Source organism: Ursus americanus, chromosome 13 (assembly GCF_024610735.1).
Source record: "Ursus americanus isolate L20-20 chromosome 13, mUrsAme1.1.p, whole genome shotgun sequence".
Taxonomy (NCBI): Eukaryota; Metazoa; Chordata; class Mammalia; order Carnivora; family Ursidae; genus Ursus; species Ursus americanus.
The window spans coordinates 2,410,444-2,423,521 of record NC_142139.1 but is presented as its reverse complement, the minus strand read 5'-3'; the positions used below and the strand labels follow the sequence as shown (position 1 = coordinate 2,423,521).

The following is a 13,078-nucleotide window of genomic DNA, read 5'->3' as shown; positions in this document are numbered from 1 at the left end:
AAATTTCTTATCTGTTATTTCAAGGGTTTAAAATACATTTAATTTTTTAACTATTAGCTTGTTTCTTTTGGTTGAGCCTTTTATGAGTCTCTCATAAAACCATCAAAAAGTGTAGCCTTATAATGCCCTATTTTAATTTTATTTTTTTATGGTTTATTTATTTATTTGAAAGAGAGAGAGAGGAGGGAGGGGCAGAGGGAAAGAGTCTCCAATCAGACTCACTCCTGAGCATGGAGCCCGAAGCAGGGCTCCATCCCAGGGCCCATGAGATCACAGTCTGAGCCAGAACCAAGAGTCAGATGCTCAACCGACTGAGCCACCCAGGCTCCCCACCCTATTTTAACTTTAAAGACTACTTCTAAAATAATTAAAATAGCTTATATGCACACCACTCACTTCCTTTCAAACAATTTAAATAACTTTTTGAAATTTTAAAATACACACAATATGAGAGTGACATTCAGTCCAAAGTTTTTCAAACCTCTTTGTCTGATTTTTAAATTCCTACTCTCCTTTATTTTCCTCAGGATAAATATAAATAAAACAACAGAAAGCTGAGCCACTAGCCTGATCATTGTTCTCTGATGAGTATGGATCAGTTGCCTAACATAGGAATGCCTTTATGTCATCTCACAGTACGTGGCTCATTGTTGCAACTAGGCAGAGACCTGGGTTGTTTGTTTTAGTCTTTACAATACAGGCTGAACAAAGAGAATCAGTAGTGCTTTGTGCCATTTTGGGGGGAGTGGTCCCAAGGGAATGAAGAAAGAAAAATAAAGTCACCCACCTCTTGTAACCCTCCCAAAGGACCCAACTTGTGAAATTTTCTAAATTCCCTTTTGAAAGCCTACTTTAAAACCAAAGTGTTCAATTTCTTATGTGGTTCCATACAAATATTGGTATTATTTGTTCTAGTTTTGTGAAATATGCTGTTGGTATTTTGATAGGGACTGCATTGAATCTGTAGATTGTGTTGGGTAGTGTGGACATTTTAACTATTAATCCTTCCAATCCATGAGCATGGAATGTCTTTCCATTTGTTTACATCATCTTCAAAAAGTATAGGTCTTTCACCTCTTTAAGTTTATTCCTAGGTTTCCTGGGTTGAGGTGGGGTTTTTTTGGTGCAATTATAAATGAAGTTGTTTTCATAATTTCTCTTTCTCCTATTTTGTTATCTGTGTATAGAAATGCTACTTATTTCTCAGTATTAATTTTGTGTCCTGCAACTTTATTGAATTCATTTATTATTTCTAGTAAGTTTTTGGTGGAGTTTTTAGGATTTTCTATGTATATATTACATCATCTACAAATAGTGACAGTTAAACTTCTTTACCAATATGGATGGATGCCTCTTATTTCTTTTTCTTATATAATTGCTGTGGCTAAGACTTCCAGTACTGTGTTAAAAGTGGTGAGAGTGGACATACTTGTCTTGTTCCTGATCTTACAGGAAAAGCTCTTAGTTTTTCATCATTGAGTATAATGTTAGCTGTGGGTTTTTCATAAATGGTCTTTGTTATATTGAGGTATGTTCCCTCTAAACCCACTTTATTGAGAGGTTTTAATCATGAATGGGTGTTGAATTTTGTCAAATGCTTTTTCTGCATCTACTGAGATGATCATATGATTTTTATCCTTGTGTTTTGTTGATGTGGTGTATCATGTTGATTGATTTGCGAGTATTGAATGACCCTTGCATTCCCAGAGTAAATCCCACTTGAGAAAACCGAACGATTTTAAATATTGGAAAGCAAAGTTAGAATACTTTGAGGCAAGCATGTTAGAAAGGCTTTTTTCTATTAAATGACTTAATTTAATCCCTTAAAAATATTCTTCTATTGGGGCACCTAGGTGGCTCAACCCATTAAGCATCTGACTCTTGATTTTGGCTCAGGTCATGATCTCATGGGTTGTGAGATCAAGCCCCCCATAGGGCTCCATGCTCATTGGGAAGTCTGCATGAGATTCTCTCCCTTTGCCCTTCTGCTGACTCGTGTGTGCTTGCTCTCTCGCTCTCTCCCTTCCCCCTCTCTAAAATAAATAAATCTTTTAAAAAAATTCTTCTATTAATTTTTCTCAAAAACGATCATTAGATTCTGGTGTTTTAAAACTTAACAATGAAAGCCTATTGAATTCCTTGTAACATTTTTTAAAGGAATTTTTTTGTAGGGTAGTTCTTCATTCTGACCAAGGTAAATCTTTGCAATTAAACTCTGGGATTTATGTGACTTTATCTCTCTGTTTATTAAATTAATAAATATTTAATACTAGTATACTTTTTAAATAATTTAATTTTCCCTTGCCAACAAAATGTAGTCCTCTGCAGTAGAAAGAAACAAAAAAACAACAAAAAAAACCCCTCTAACACCTTTTCCTTCTCCTAAAGAAAGTAAGTTATTTTTGAAGTGTCATTTATATTTTTCAAGTTGTTTATAGTCTCTGTATAAAATTTTTATCCTCTATTTTGCTTTTATAATAAGATCGTTTAGACAGGAAAATTTGGCTAACACAATTCTTATATCTTCATATAGGTGAAATTTTTTTCATAATTTGTTCTTTCAGGAGATTAAGAATCTAAAATTAAGTTTTATCTCATCTTGTTTACCTATATAAAATAATTAAAATGATTATTTATGAAAGGGAGGGAGGCAGTTATATTTTAGCAAATTAAGTTACTGTCTACCAATGAATTTAAGAGCTAGCCTTATCACCGCCTAGAACCCTCCTATGTGTGTAAGGGAGGAAAAGTATGTTTTCCTCTACCCTTCTGAGTTCTTGTCTGGGTTTCCATAAGAGAATACAAATTAACAAGAGAAAAGTATACAAATTTATTTAATGTAAGTTTTATATGACATGGGAGCCTTCGTAAGCAAAATGAAGATCTGAAGAAGTGGTTAAACCTGAGAGTTTTTATGCTAGGCTTGATGAAGAGTAGACAGTGGCAAGAACATATGATAGGGCAAAGGGGGTATGGGCTAAATTTAGGTAAACTAAAGGAAACTTAGCAAGGCCTGTTTGTTCAGATTCTTTTCAGTGTCCCTCTGTCTCAGAGATAAGGATGTCCCCATCCTCTGAGTATAGGGAAGGCATCCCTCAGTTGAGGGTCTTATGTCTTGATTCAGGGAAAGGTCAGAAAGTCTTTTTTGCACATGCCGTTTTTCAAATTCCTTCAGCTTAAAATATTCAGTATACCACGATGCCATATTTTGGAATACTGTACCCTGAACCCCATTACCTGAAATTCTGCTAAAGCTTTAGTCATTCAGCTTATAAGTATTCCCAGTTAAACTACAAATACCCTGCAAGAGGTAATATTTTAATCTATTATCATTTTTGTGATAGTAGGTAAGGAGAAACAACAATCTGAGGAAACTACCCCTAACTTCAGTGCGGCCCAGTAGCGCAAGTAAGGAATACAGAAAAGGAAAGCTGGAGAACATGAAGACAGACTTTACCCACTTGACAATAAAGACATAAACCCAACTTTCATATAAGAAGGAAACCTAGAGATAACCTAATCTAAATTCTTAATATTAGAGCTGAGCAGTTTATGTCAGAGAAGCTAAACAGCTAAGTTTCTGTTGAAATCATATTTTATTTTTATAAGAAAGAAACATGAAATGTTATCTAGGCAAAAGTTTAAGTCAGTTATTTTGTTCTAGTATGTTACAAGGATTTCAGAGCAAACAACAATTGCAATTTTTTTGACAAAAGAGATTTTAATGAAATGAGCATTTTTAGAGATAAAAGTTTACTCATACTCCTTAAAAGTTAATTCACCAAACAGCTACAGCAATTCCAAAATGGTATGCAGCTAATATAACACAGCTTTCAAAAATAGAAAACAAAAATGGACCAAATAAAAAGAGAATTCTAAAAGCTACCATTAGAGTGGAACATTTTTTATACACCACTCTCTGGAACAGACCAGAGGAACATTCAGTAACCACAAAGGCTGGAGCAAAACAGTTAATGAGCTGGACCCAGAGACAGAACACGGCTGGCTGCAAACATTCTTTTCAAGCTTGCAGGAACACTTCTGAAAATTGACCACATAGGGGCGCCTGGGTGGCTCAGTCGTTAAGTGTCTGCCTTTGGCTCAGGTCATGATCCCAGGGTCCTGGGATAGAGCCCAGGCTTCGGCATCAGTGGCTCCCTGCTCAGCGGAAAGCCTGCTTCTCCCTCTCACGCTCCCCCTGCTTGTGTTCCCTCTTTCGCTGTGTCTCTCTCTCTGTCAAATAAATAAAATCTTAAAAAAAAAAATTGACCACATATAGGGCCAGAAAACATATCTCAACATTTCAAAAGATTAATGTAATTCTGTAAAGACAATGGAGCTCGGTCACACAATCAATAACAAGAGCATTAAAAATACAACATATGGTGGAAATATATAAACACATTTGAAACATCAATGTCAAACTACACACTGTAGTGCAAATTAAATATTTATAATTGAAAAGTAACAAAATTACTAATTATCCAAAGTTTGTTAGAGATTCAGCTCTAGCAATACAGAGAGAGCCAAAGCTTCAGATGCTTACATAATAGAAGAAAGTCTGAAAAATGGGCTATGCATTTTTAAAAAGATTTATTTATGTGTTTCAGAGAGAGAGAGCATGAGCAGGAAGGGCAGAGGGAGAGGGAGAGAGAGAGAACTTCAAGCTAACTCCACGCTAACCGCAGAGCCCGATGCAGGGCTCAGTCTCACCACCCTGAGATCACGACCTGAGCAGAAACCAAGAGTCCCATGCTGAACTGACTATGCCACCCAGGTGCCCCTGGGCTATGCATTTGATTTGAGATAGGAAAAGAATAGTAAACACAGGGGCACCTGGGTGGCCCAGTGGGTTAAGCCTCCAACTCTTGATCTCAGCCTAGGTACTGATCTCAGGGCTGGGGAATACAAGCCCCACCTTGGGTTCCATGTGGGTGTGGAGCCTTGAAGACTACCTCTCTCCACTGTCCTCACTCTTCTTGTTCCAACCATGAGATCAGACTGGGTTTAGAGAGTTACTAACCCACGGCGCTCAGGTTCTTACAGTTCTCCAGTATTGCATGTCTGTATAAGTTTCTCTAAGAGGAGTTCAGAAAGTACACTCCTCCAAGGTGAGGTCCACAGCCACACCACCAAAGGTCACAATCCAAATAATCACACATGTGCTGGCTTGAATCAAAGAACATCATCATTGTTCACAGAACAGCCAGGAGTGCCAGGGTCTTGAGAACCACAGGGCTTGGGGCTGGCAACCTGCCTCACTCAGCGGAAGTTCGCTTCCTCCTGACCTTTAACGCCCTCCTTGGGTTCGGGCCTTTCTTGCACGGGGCCTCAGCCAACTCAGGTTCAGCTGCCCGACAACCAACTTGAGCTGCCCTTTGAGGCACTGAGCAACCCCAATAATTGCATAATTGCATATTTTAAAGAGCCAATAGAAAGTATAGTGGCATGAATTTCATAAGTAATGTTAATAACTTCAAAGATAATACACAAGCCAGACTTTTGTTCTCTTTAATGGTTCTAAATGAGTTTAAAATTTTCTAGAGTTCATATTAAGAGTGGTCTTAGTCATGTAAATGTGGGACCAACTGATATTATCTGTAAACAGAAATACTTTGAAGGAATATTATTCTCATATCCTTGAATTCAAGGCTGAGTTTTTTGCAGCTTTATTTGTAAAGCACTTATTTTTTTTAATATCAGAAGCTGTAGGAAAGACAACCTCAGGCTTAAATTTTTTAATTTGAAAAGCACATAAACTCAGTTGTTTTTATTATTATACCACATTATTCATCCTTAGTAAATGCTAGTATTGCTCTTGTCTCTGTGTCCTGAAGAATTAGTTTCTAAAAATTTCTTCAAAATAATTTAGAGATATTTGTGTTCAGAGCAGAATAGATATTAAGGAGGTTTACTAAGATTTTTTTCATCCCATTTGGTCTAAATTCAAGCTACTTGAATTAAAATTTCTAGCTAGCTGTAATCCCATATCTGAATAGACCTTGTATAATATGGGACTATGTGGTAGCCACTGCCGGAATGTCTCCACTGTCTGAATTAATAGTGAGTTGTGAAAGGTACATTAACTGTTGAAGAGCTCCATTTGTTCTGAGATCCAGCCATAGCCCCAGTTCCTGTGTGCCATGTAGTCTCATTCAATCAGCAGTCAATCCTGATGGATGACCTATTTTGCTAGGCAATGGGGAAACAGAGTTAAGTCAGAACCCTTGCTGACCAGGAGTTCACAGTCTTATGGCTAAGAGAGACACACTAAATAGAGAATTACAATACCGTGTGAAATGGTCTATGTTTGAGGTACACCCAGAAAGCCATGGGAATATAAGGGTGGTCACCCAAGCTAGGTGATACCTGAGATGGGTCTTGAAAGACAAATAGAAAAGTTACCCCAGGAATGAAGAGAAAAAGGACATTTTAGACTGAAAAAAAAAACATACTGTGTGCGTGCACAGAGAGGATGAGAAGGACACATTCAGGAAATTACAAGTACTCTGGATATGCGTGGCTGGAATGCATGAGGGTAGGAAATGACACTACAGCAGGCAAAGGCAGCTTCATGGAGAATGTAACATGCTAAGAAATTTGGGTTTTATTCCAAAGACTATGAGAGAATATTAAAGAATTTTAATCAGATAAGTAGCATGCTCACATTTGTATTTTGTGGGGATTTATGCAGTGTGGAAGAAGATAAGAGGGGAGGTAATGGTGCAGGCAAGACCAGAAAGATGGAATCACCCAGAGATTTGATGTGCATAAACATTTTTCCATATTTGCAGTCACAAAGGGTGGGATCTTTAGCTTTGCCCTAAAATAAATCAGTTTTAGTGAACCCTTTGGGTCAATAACCATGCTGGAGAAAATCCAGAGAAATGCCTTTTGTTGCTGTTTCTTTCACTTTTTTCCTACTATGTATTTAAAAAGATAATTCTGTATCGTGGCAACTGCAAGAATTGATAGATAGTGATGCCACTAGCTGGGAAGGCCAGCTGATACTTAACATATTTGATGCTGACACAAGTTATTCTAGGTCTGACACAATTCTGAAATTCGTTTACTCAGCAAATATATAACATGTATTCTAAGAACTGTATTAAAGCATTATAAGAGTTCCATAGATGAGATAAATGCAGATCCTATACATTGTGTAAAGTCTTAATGGAAGTCACATACATTAGCATTAGTATGTTTTATACAAGTTCAAACTGCTTTCATGAGAGATGTACAGATACTGTGGGAAGGGAAGTTTTCATGGAGGAAACACTTGAAGGATGGATAATGTGTGAACACTCAAAAAGATGGAGAAAAGGTATTTAGGCAGAGAAAACCGCAGGAGCTAGGCAGGACATATACAGGAAACAGTATGTGATTTGGTTTGGTTGGAAGTGAAGTAGTTAGTTCTTGTTCATGAGGGCTCAACTGAGAAATTTGGGCTTTGTCCTATAGGCAGCCATGAAAGGTTTCTCAACAAGGATGTGATCATCAGAACTTTGTTTTTAAAATTTTAATCTAACAATATTGTGAATAGAGTGGATTTCCAAGAGAAAAGATAAGAATTGAAAAAAACAAAAAGCTATGGCAATAGTCTACACTCAAGGGAGTAAATGTCTGAGATAGCCAAGTGGTTATGGGAATAGAGATAGGAGGATGGGATTTATTAGTGCTCTAGAATGTTGGATGTTGCCATGGATGAGGTTTAAACTGTTTTGGCGGATGGTGATACCATTCAGACAAAGCAGCAACAGATTTAGCAAGGAGAAATGGTGATTTCTAAAGATACAATTTTATATTGATTAACGCTGTTGAGTTACAGTATGTATGAGGAAGCTATGGGCTTAATTCCATATTCTGTTTTGGCTATTGATATAGTAAACCTGTAGCCTTTACTTTGGATTCTATAACACTAATTATAATTAGTCAAAGTAGCAAACAAACAAGCTCACAAAGTGTCTGAGGAAATGCTGGTGTGCTTTGTATCTAGAGGTATGAAGTCACTAAGTGTGGTACCCAGCAAAAACGCTGTGCTCTTTTAGGGTTTAGAAAAATATGGGATTGGGGCGCCTGGGTGGCACAGCGGTTAAGCGTCTGCCTTCGGCTCAGGGCGTGATCCTGGCGTTATGGGATCGAGCCCCACATCAGGCTCCTCTGCTATGAGCCTGCTTCTTCCTCTCCCACTCCCCCTGCCTGTGTTCCCTCTCTCGCTGGCTGTCTCTATCTCTGTCGAATAAATAAATAAAATCTTTAAAAAAAAAAAAAAAAGAAAAGAAAAATATGGGATTGTTTCTGTGTTCAATTTTGAGCTGTGAGGTATTTTAAAGCAATTATTAAATCCTTTTGTGAAGTAAACAATCTTTCTAGACTGTGAACCTATTTACCTATTTAATATACCTGTATTATTTTTAGAAGGATATTTTTTCTAGCTGCTTGGTTAATGTATGGTGCATCTACTTGCAACATTTGTTATACAGACTGACTTACAGATACGGGAAGGTCTTCATATCTTAGAAACCTAGACGATGATGCATGTCATCCTTACCTGTTAATACTGTTCTAATAATCCAACTCTTTTGTCACAGACATTTTAAAGTATTTCTACATTGGACTACCAGATTTTGTTTAATGTGAATATTTATTTTTGTTATAAGCACACACTTGAATGCTTTTTGGTAATGTCTACCAAATGGAATGTTGAGCTGAATGCTATGTTTTTGTGGAGAGGAACAGCGTACTGCAAGACAGGGTAAGGTCACCAGCTGCCAAAGAAAAATCATGTTTCCTAGAATATATCACAGAGGGCAATCCGTGTAGTAAACAACTTGATTCAAATACCTGACAAGGTGACTGGTGTAATAACTGTTTTTATAACTACTGTTGTTCCATAGTAGAGGTTTCATTGTAATTACTGATGATTTCTTTAATCATGGCCTTTATCTTTTACTTCTTTCAAGGATGTCATCAAAAATCCTAACAGTAAAAATGTTTCATAAACACTGAAAGGTTAAGAAGTTACTGTTTATGAGTGCCATTACCGCCCTTGCCAAAACCGATCTGAAAATGTAAAGATATATATATGATTGGAGCTATTACTACATAAATCCTTTGGCTTCGATTGCCTGACTAGATTCTGAACTAAGTACGTTGAAGCTGAAACTTTTTAAGTTCTTAGTTTCTAAAATAGCAGAGTGTCTGGCTGCTGGGTAGTGTACTCACTACAGAACCTCTTTCAATGTGGGTTTTGTTTACCCCATATCTCTGTTTATGCTGACAAACAGTGGCTTTTTTAAATACAAAAGGCAAATGCAGAGGATCCAAATTTTTGTCTAGAATATGAGGAAAGCAGTGAAGTGACACTCGTAATCCTAAAATCTGCCCTGTTACCTGCTCATCTCTCATACTGCCTTAGTATTAAGAACCTATACACACTTGTCTTCGACTGCAGTGCAATGAAATAAAACTAAAGTTCTCAGAGCATGGAGAAAGTGCTTATCTCAGATGTATATTCTCTGTCATTTTGCTCTCCTTGCCATATTTTGCCCACGACTAAGCAGAGTCAACTTTGAAGATTAGAGTCACTATATGTCAGAAACTACCTTCTATCTCACTCTTATTCTGTCCAGTTAACACAAAATATACAGAAGTCTGTGCTTCACTCAGTTTTCAGATAGCTAATATTTTATGATTACGGAGGACTCAGAAGTAAAAACAGTATTCAGCCACCTACCTCTACAGTATAATCTGGTAGCCTCTCACATGTTTAGAAATTGTATAAGGGAGTTCTGCTTCATCATATGATTCTGTTTCACATGAGAATTTCTAATGTAGGTAGAGGAACTTAATTACCAAGGAAGCGAGATCCTTAAATCAAAATTGTCTTCATTGTTCAACTTACTTAAAGAAAAGGTAATGTTCATGGTAAATGTATTAATATGTAACTAAGCAAATCTCATTCTTCTCTGGTGTTTGCCAGGAATATAGTTAAGGATAGATATTTAGAGGTTTGACCACCCTAAGAGCATTCATGCTTACCTAATCTTATTTGCACTAAAAGTTTTATGACAAGCATGTTCTTGGATGAGTGCTTTTAAATGTTTTCCAGGACTTTTTGGTTGAACTAAACCAGGAATAGGGGAAGTGTGGTTTAAAGTTTTATTTCTGTTGTGCCTTATCTTTCAAATGTTAAGATAGCCTAAAAAAGGTTTGGAATAGTTTTTGCAGTTTGGATAATTTTCTTCTTCCCAAAAAGTCTCTGTTGCCATCATATTTTGTCAAGCATTTTAACATTTAATATAGATTTTTTAAAAATCAAACTATAAAGCACAACCAGCAGAAAATTCTAGGATAGTAACAAGTTTATGACTTAACGTCTTGTGACTAAAAAGCAATTTGGACTGAAATCTTTAAAAGCACATAAGAAATTGGTGATACTGAGTCCACAAAATCATCTAGGTGTTCCTCTATGATTTCGGTACAGATTTTAGATATTGGGTATTTGGGTACCAATGAGTACTTTTTAAAGCCAAATATGTATACACTTTATCTTATAAAATAAATGTTATTTTTAGAGTCACCCATTTTCTAATATGTAGCTGAACAAATTTTGTATAACAGGCACTCAAATGTAACTTACATTGTAAAGCTTAACACAGTCTAAGCATTGTCTTTTATCTTTTATTTCTGATTTTCAAGGGAGAGAATCTGATTGGCTCAGCCTGCATCAGATTCCCCCTTCACCCTTCCCTTCCCTACTGTCCTGTCAGGCATGATCGTGGAAAGATCATCTGATACAAACATGACAATCTAGGCTCACCCTTTCATGGGAGCAGTAGTTGAGGCTCTCTAAAACAAGAAAGTGGGAGGTGGGCAAACAACCTAAATATTTCTAGGATGGATTTGTATTGTTTTTGCTACTGTAAAAGCACTGGAAAGGAAAAAAAAATGTTCACGGCTGATAAGGGCTGTTTGATAAACACAGAAACTCTCTCTGGTAACTGATTCAGCCTGACAGATGTAGAATCATTTGCTGAGAATATTTGAGTTGTTAGGTTCTTAGTTTGTGGTATCCAAATTTTTCATTTATCCTAATTGAAGATAAAAGTACTATCAGAATAATTGTATGCTGAGAACAAAGCCCTGACTTTTCATGAACACTGTAGTTGAGAATATTGAATAATTATAAATGTTTGAGAAACTAGTGCTGTTGAAATGCAGGGGTGATCTGGCCATGATGGTAAATTCTTTGTCCATTCTAGAAGACTCTAATTAAACAATGTATACTGGGATGCTAATGTTTACTTTACCTCTCTTTTTATTTTTCAAACTTTTTATAGTTCTTTCCTTTCTTATTAATGTCAAATGCTTTTCTTTAAAAAAAAAATGATGAAGCAGCAGCTGACTGGAAAATTTCAAGTGTAAGATATGTGGTCAACTTTCACTGTCATTCTTGAGAGTAGGAGCCTCAATTTCTCCTCTCACCATTAATGAGAGAGAAAGAGAGACAGGCAGAGAAAAAGAAAGAAGTAGAGTTCTAAAGATGAACCTACAAACTGGGTCTACTGAGAAACTGTCATGTCAATAAATAATTATAATTTTTCCCCTTCTACAGTGATGACTAACGAGTTGTGGTGGGGAATATTAGTTGCTTGTGGCATAACCGTTTAAAACTCTATGACTCTTCCATTTTTTAAAAGACATCTAGAGGAAATGCCTGTATTGAACACATAAATATCCCTTCCGTGGTCATCAATCAGTGATTGTTAAGGGGGGAAGACAGATTGCCTGGACTTCTTATAAACTGGTCTTCACATTTACTCTCCTAGCCTTTCTTCACGTTATTGCCAAAGTATAAATGTGATTTGTTACTTCTCTGCTTAAATACTTTTGATTTTCATTGTTCTAGGATAAAGACTAATATTACCAACATGACGTACAAGGCCCTGCTTGGTTCTGCCTCTGCATTCATTTCCATGATCATCTTATCTCATACTACACTTTGCTCTCTCAATTCTGCTGGCACTGGCCTTGCTTTATTTCTCCTTATGGGCCATGTGCCTCCCCTCTATAAGCCTAACATTCTGCCTGAAATGTTTATCCCTCCCATCACCCTGTCCCACCTCCATTCCATCCCTTTGTCTAATGAACTTTTATTAATTCTTCCAGTTTTAACTCAGCTGTCACTTGCTTTCTCAGTGAAAACCTTCCCTGTCCTCCCCAATTTGATATATCCTATCAGAGTATCCTATCCATCTCTTTCAGAGCAGGTTTCACAGTTATTTTATGTTTATTTGAAGAGTTATTTGATTAATAGTAACATTTAAGAATGTCTTCCTCAGGACCCCTGGGTGGCACAGTTGGTTAAGTGTCTGCCTTGGGCTCAGGTCATGATCTCAGGGTTCTGGGATGGAGCCCACCTCAGGCTCGCTGCTCAGCGGGGAGCCTGCTTCTTCCTCTCCCTCTGCCCCTCCTCCCTACTTGTGTGTGTGCACGCGTGCTCTCTCTCTCTCTCTTCCTCCCCCTCCCTCCCTATCTCTCTAAAATGAATAAATAAAAATCTTTTTAAAAAGAACGTCTTCCTCTATAGCCTCTATTTAATTGTACTTTTAAATTATTTTGAGAGGTGCATATATTTTTTTCTTTTTTTTTTTTTAAGATATATGGGCCTTTATTTTTAAAATTTCAGTGGCAAATCTGGAGAGTCCAGGAAGCACAATGTGTTATACATCATGGCATTCATTGGCAGGAACAGATATTACTGACAGTTAATAAATAATAACATTAAATGGGATCTCATATTTCAAACAAACTTAAATACTTTGAGAATAGTTAGAAGACTAAGTTCATAATTATTATTTAATCTACCTCTCTGGTTTCATTATCTACCACTTCTTGAAATATACTATGCCTTAGTTGGGGGCATGTATTTTTTCTTTAAGATTGTATGATATCACTAAATATTTTAAACAAATATATACTTTTAATTCCAGAATTAAAAGACTCAATGAAACCATATGAACCCTTCTCAAGTGCAAATATAATAACACATTACCCCTTTAGAGAGCCTGAAATT

The 13,078-nt window shown here is 36.7% G+C and overlaps 1 protein-coding gene across 3 annotated transcripts in view; it reads left to right on the top strand.

Annotated features, from left to right (window-relative positions):
• The window catches only part of TBCK (TBC1 domain containing kinase), a 199,202-nt gene that overhangs the window by 165,378 nt on the left and 20,746 nt on the right, over positions 1 to 13,078 (top strand). The gene's annotated exons all lie outside the window — the stretch shown is intronic.